The following is a 6,597-nucleotide window of genomic DNA, read 5'->3' as shown; positions in this document are numbered from 1 at the left end:
GGGTTTTGCCATCTCTGAACCAGAAAAATCCAACAATTAAAAGTAAAACAAAGATGTGAGTCGATGAAAACACCGCCCTGCAATTAAGTACTTGCCTTTGCTATAAAAACATACCAGGGAATTGCAATTTCAGAACCCAAAGTGAAAAATTGCTGCTGAAGCTGTTGAAACTGAAAAGCCACAGTAATCTCCACCTAAAAGAAATAAAGAGCCCATCTCAGCCTTAGTCAGAGTGGCCAGGACAGGAGAAGCGTTTAATAATCCTCATCACACGAAGAGGCATGGTCAGAAAAGAAAAAATCTACATTAATCAAGATATTCATGCATTGCTTTTTTTACTGCTAATGCAACACAAGTTTTCAACTGATCCATACAATCAGCTCTGGGAGCAGCTAACTGAGCTGCCTGACTGCCTTGATTCAGTTGCAAATACTTACCCTCAGATACTTCCAACCCTGGAGCAGCACAGACTGCTGTCAGCAACAGCGTTCTCAATAGCTACTGTGCATTCTCAATAATGGCACCAGGCCCATGCATAGTTCCTTGCCTCTTGTGACTAGATCAATAGGGTCACGTGCATAAATATCTCGGAAGGGAGATGCCAAGTTAACGTATTGATTAACATGGGTGCTGCCGCATTTATCTTGCATGAGACAGAGAAATTTTCATCAGGAAGACCTATAGCTTCAGAAACTCTAGCTAGTAAACCTGGTTCTTCTGTTTCCTTTAAGCCTTTACCAGTGAAAATGGGTTTTGAAGATTGTATGATTAAAATAGAACATGTGCTTGCTTTAACTTGTTTACCAGATACTCAACATAGTCTTGTCTCTAATTTCCAAATAAAAAAAAAGGTGGTGTAATTGATCTGACTGTTTGCCATGGGCATTAACAGAGCTCATCCTAGAGTCCAGTCCAGTTGTCATACCTGATTCTCATGCAGTTGCTGCAATTTAAAAACAGCATAGTAGGATGCAAGAGACAATTACAGAAGGCACTATTTGAAGGAAACCATGGAGTCTTTGGTGGAAGCAAATGCTGAGGCCTCTGTGAAACACAGACAACAATGAGAATGGATGCAATTGTTAACTACTTCCAGTTCTGATCCCAAACCCCCAGAACAAGGCCCTCAATCCCAATGAGGCCAAATTGTACATGGCTGACAACTGAATCTTTAAGGCTAAGGACAGACAGTCAAAAAGCTGGAGGATGAATCGATTCAATCTTCACAGGTTAGGCTAAACTGTGTGGATTGAATATATAACCAAGTGAACAGACATTCACTTTTGATTCTGGAAATGCAGCCACATGCCTGCAGTGGCTCAGGCTAGAAGCTGGGGGATGCTAGAGCATGTATCCCTGCTTGGCTGGGGCAGACAGATTGGGCCAAAGCTAGCACACCCACCTTGCAAGGGGGGAGGTTGCAGGGGAGGTGCAAAGCATCCTGGGATGGTGGGGGACTGTGAGTTAACTTGAATCTCGAGGGGATGTGGGACAGAAGTTCAATAAACCAATTTAATCTAAATAAGTCTGATACTATGTTCATCCAGCTTTATCTTAAACCAGTTCTGGCCACTTGGAAAGTGGTTTATATACACTGACCTTCTGTTGTGTTACAGATCTGAACTGGTTTTCAATCACTTATACTGGTTTATGTATAATTTCTATCCCTAGCTTAAAAGAACACAGAGTCCACAGAAGATCTTCTGGATGGCCAGTACTAAAGCTTGCTGGCTCCTGGCAACAAAGAATTAACTACTATAAATTAAAGTGAGCACCAATATGGTGAGCATCAACACAGCAGCAACTATCCTGGATCTGTTAAAAATCTCATTCTCGAGTTGACATGGTTTTTTTCTCTAGAGATTTCTAATGGTTTCTAGTCCATTCCTTTCAATTTAGAATTCCAGCAGCAGCACAGCTAGGGTTGGATAAGCAGGGCACCAGCCCCTGCTGCCATTTCAGAGGGCGTGCCTCATGCCAGCCCCTGGGGAGTTGGCGCTCCTGCTGCCAATACGTAGGATGCCCAACTCACAACAGAAAACAACAGCAAGACTCAACTGTGGCAGGTGAGATTGGCCCTCCCTGCATTCCCTACTCAGCCCCTGGCACTAAACATCTCCCCTGCTCAGCCCAGGGTACCAAAATAGCTAGCTACTCCTCTGAATGTCAGTATAACCTTTCCTTCACACTTAAAGGACAGCAGACAGGAACCTGTTTGCCCTGGGAATGTCATGACTCTCCTGTCTTTCAGAGCTTAGTAAAGCAAGTGTTACCAGTATTCTCTAAACCAGGACTGTCCAACTTCACCATGGCTGGAAAACACATGCAGTACGAGCAGCCCACTCCTAGGTCCCTCCCTGACTAGCATGTGCTGTGCCGGTGGCACATAGTTCCCCCACCCCCCACTGCTGGGCTGTGCACAGACCCCCTGCCACCTTCTCCATCACAAGGCATCAGGAGAGGCAGCTGCACAACCCTGCTCTAAACCTTCTGCTGTTTCCTGTTCGCTTCACAATGGGTCCATTTAGAGCAGGGGTGGGCAAAATGCGACCCATGGGCCAGATGCCACCCGCCAGGCTATTCCATCCAGCCTGCGGGGCCCCTGAAAAAGTTAGAAAATGAATATTTATCTGCCCCTGACTTGCGGCCCTCGATGGCTTGCCAAAACTCAGTAAGCAGCCCTCTGCCTGAAATAATTGCTGGCCCCTGATTTAGAGAAACATCTATAACTGCTAAAGAAGCTACTGCATTTGTTTCAAAAGCTGGTCTCATGTGCAAGGTATCATAGAGGTATTATACGGGATTGTGCTGCTAGTGGATCTCCTTTGCATGACTTTTTTTAAAAAGACGTCCATTGGCAATGGACAGAGAAACACATTCAGGCTGAAGCAGTCTTCAGCATCAGCTCCCATTTTAGCTACGCCTGACCCCACTTTGCCTTTGCCTTTGGAGGTTGCTACAAACAAAACACCTCCCTCTGCCGTGTTTGCTCGGGAAGTACATGGGAAATATAAAGCTACTGCTTAGGCAGACAAGGTTCATTGGGTAAATCTGATATCTTTTATTAGACCAACTCAAATAGTTGGAAAAATTCTTCTTTGCAAGCTTTCAAGTACAAATATCTTTGTATGCCTTTAAAATGCTTCCTGTGAGTAAGCTAAAAGAGCTGCTGTGAGAGAAAAGCCATGTGCTAGATATCTATGGGACTATCAATCACTAAGTTTTTAATTGGATTTTCTCCAATTTTTTTGCACACTTCTCTTCCACCTATGGATTTTCTCCTCTCCAGTCAAATTAATGCTAGGCAAGGTTTTAATAATAAACTTACACCCTGGTCTCCATTACTGTAGGACACAGACCTTAGAGTTAGTTTTTCTTCACTTTCAACTCTCCTACTCCACTCACGTAGCACGTCCATTGCTGGCATCTCCCATGACTTGTATAAGCATTTTCAGGCTTTTCCCAAGTCTTCTAAACCAACCAATACTTCTCTTTCTTGGCTGTTTTTGTGCATGGGCTAAGCTGCTAAGCCACACACTGCATTTGGACATGATATCCTTCCCCCACACATCCCATCTCTTTATCTTTTTCTTGTGCTCTGCATTCAGTCCAATTTACAGAGCCACTAGAGCTGGTGCCTTGGAGTACTTTACTGCATGTCCAAAATCTTTCCTTCTCATTCTAATTCTGCTGGGCTTTATCATTTCCCTCGTACAATTCCTTCCTCATTGAAATTCTCATCGTTTTACTTCTTCGGATATATCACCCTTCATGCAGGCCATGTTCTCTGTTACGTTGCTTCTTTAGCCTCTTCTCTCCTTCTCTTTCCATTGTTCTTAAACTCAAGACTCACTCTAGGAGGTTAGGCATACAAAGACCTACTGGGCACATCTACACACATGCTTTAATGTGCAGTAGCCTATTTTAATGCACATTAAAGCATCACGTTAAAAACCATGCTATTACGCTAATGCGCAGTAAAATAAGCTACTGCACATTAAGTGTCACTTAAAAACCATGCACATTCATCCTGTGCATTAAGGCAGTCTAATGTGCATTTGTTTAGTACCTCACTAAATTTAATGTGCATTAGGAAAAGCACTTTAATGTACATGTAGACATGCCCACTGTGGGGTAAAATAATAGACAGGAGTTGACCCCACTTCATTTGTTCTGTGCTAAGTGCCCATGTGCACACTTAGACCCAGCATAGATTAAAACTAAACTGTAGTTGCCTACTTGTTTTTCACTGAGAAATAAACCACCACAAGTTAGTTTCCACTCACCATGGGATAAGAACATGAATGTGGGCAGTTACCACAGCAGCAGATGCTTGGTAAAGCCTTACCCCCTTTTATTCTGTGGTAAATTGTTCATACCCTAATACTGCTCTTCTTCATTGGGAAAATGCAGCTGTTGACATTTTTGCAAGACAAAAGTTAAAAAGCAGAAGAAATTGACATTTTTGCACCAAGCCATGCGTATGTCTGCTCCCGCAAGCAGCACTGAAGCTGTTCTCTTGACCTGGGGACACCAAGGACGATGAAAGCAGAGCTGACTGAAGGAATAAAGTAAATACAGGCAGGAAAATAATTGTTGCAACCCTCATCTCTGAAACATCATGAATCCAAATGACGTGTGGCCACAAAGAACAGCTTTGCTCATGTATGAAAAAAAGATGAAGTCACCCCCTGTTTGAGAAGTCACAGAACAAATTCAGTACATGATGTACTTACCAGTAGACCGAGGGAAGGTGGGCAAATAAAAACAATACAGAGACCAGAGAGAATAAGATGGTGGCCTCAAATGGAAGAGGATGTACAAGACCATTGTAAATATCACCTTTTCTGTGAACAGAACAGTCCCAAAGCATAATGCTTCACTTAAACAACAATGTCATCCTAAACCATGGTCTACTTCACAAATTGACTTTATGGATCTCTGACCTGTAACTACTCAGAGGAACAAATGCCTGCAATAGTAAAAGTATTGTTCTTCAAAGGACTAGAGGCTTTCTAATAAAAGCTAACATAGCTGCTGCTAACTCTTAGGTCGTGGTGACCAGGTGCTCTCCTGTTGGGGTTTACCAGCAAGCCTGGAATCTGATCAGGGAAACCAGTTTGAAGGATGTTGTGCAAAATAACCTGTGGATAAGAGATATAAAGCAATAACTTCAGGGCAGCTAGGGACAGACATGACACATAAACCAGTTTAAGTGATCAGAAATTGGTTTAAAGCTGTAACAGAACAGATGGCTTGCTGGTCTAGGGGTATGATTCTCACTTAGCGTGCGAGAGGTCCTGGGTTCAAATCCTGGACAAGCCCAATTTTGGGGAAGCCAGCACGGGTTTGTCACATGTAGATCCTGCCTGACAAACCTTGTAACCTTCTATGACCAGGTCTCACACTACCTGGATGTGGGAGCCAAGGCTGATGTCATCTTCCTGGACTTTAGGAAGGCCTTCGACACAGTTTCATACCCTATCCTTGTTGGGAAGCTAGCAGACTGTGGAACAGACACCTACACGGTCAGGTGGGTGGCCAACTGGCTTAGGGACCGCACCCAGAGAGTGGTGGTGGATGGTTCCTTCTCGGCCTGGAGGGAGGTGGGCAGTGGGGTCCCGCAGAGTTCGGTCCTCGGAACGATATTATTTAATATCTTCATCAGTGATTGGACAAGGGCGTGGAGAGCACCATCTCGAAGTTCGCTCATGATACCAAGTTATGGGGCAAAGTTAGTACAGCGGAGGGCAGGGAGCAGATTCAGACTGACCTGGACAGGTTGGATCAATGGGCAGAGAGAAATAGGATGCAATTTAATAAAGATCTACAGATCTACAAACAGCAGCTTAGAATGGTGTCGACAAGGAGTGCTGCTAGGGCCTCTGCCCAGGGGGACAAGGCTAGCCGGGGCTGGTCTGAGGCCTCCACCCAGACCGAGCCCATGGGGGAGCTGATGTCCCCCTACCTCCTGGCCTGTGGGGGATCCCCAGCAGGGCCGGGGGGGGCAGAGATTGGGGGCCCCCACACCTGTCCGGCAGGTGCCCGTCTTAGGGCTCTGGAGGCACAGGTGAGGGAGCTCCGGGAGGAGGTTAGCAGGCTGAGGGGGATCAGGGAGGTGGAGGATGAAATTGACAGTTATTTCCTTTCCCTGCAGGACCAGGCACCAAAGGAAGAAGCAGCCCGGGGAATGCCCTCCACAGCAGAGTGGCAGACGGTCACAGCCAGGACCGGAGCAGCTCGCAGCAAACCGGTACCAGCTTCTCCAGTCCGACTGGAGAACAGGTACGAGGCCCTGATGACCCTACAGGAGATGGAAGGGGAGAAGGAAACCCTTGAGCAGGAAGAAACACCACATTCTTCACACTCCGAACAGGTCAAGAGATCCAAGAGGACCCAGAGGAGGAGGCGACGAGTGCTCGTCATAGGCGACTCCATCCTGAGAGGTACGGAAGGGCCCATCTGTCGCCAGGACCCCTCAGCACAAGAGGTATACTGCCTCCCTGGAGCAAAGATTCGGGATGTGATGGAGGTAATCCAGGCCAGGATCAAGCCCACTGATTACTACCCCATGGTCCTAGTCCATGTGGGTACTAA

The 6,597-nt window shown here is 45.8% G+C and overlaps 1 long non-coding RNA gene across 1 annotated transcript in view; it reads right to left on the bottom strand.

The window, feature by feature from the left end:
* LOC112550661 overlaps nucleotides 1-480 on the bottom strand; it is a 2,753-nt gene extending 2,273 nt beyond the window's left edge. Inside the window, exons 1-2 of the long non-coding RNA XR_003094613.1 lie at nucleotides 438-480; nucleotides 115-194 (exon numbers count right to left, since the gene is read on the bottom strand). This is a non-coding gene — a long non-coding RNA (uncharacterized LOC112550661). The remainder of the gene's footprint in view (nucleotides 1-114; nucleotides 195-437) is intronic.
* Between the last annotated feature and the right edge of the window lie 6,117 nt (nucleotides 481-6,597).

Source organism: Alligator sinensis, unplaced genomic scaffold, assembly GCF_000455745.1.
Source record: "Alligator sinensis unplaced genomic scaffold, ASM45574v1 scaffold215_3, whole genome shotgun sequence".
Taxonomy (NCBI): Eukaryota; Metazoa; Chordata; order Crocodylia; family Alligatoridae; genus Alligator; species Alligator sinensis.
Note: the sequence above shows the minus strand (reverse complement) of the source record. Positions and strands in the feature narration are given on the sequence as shown.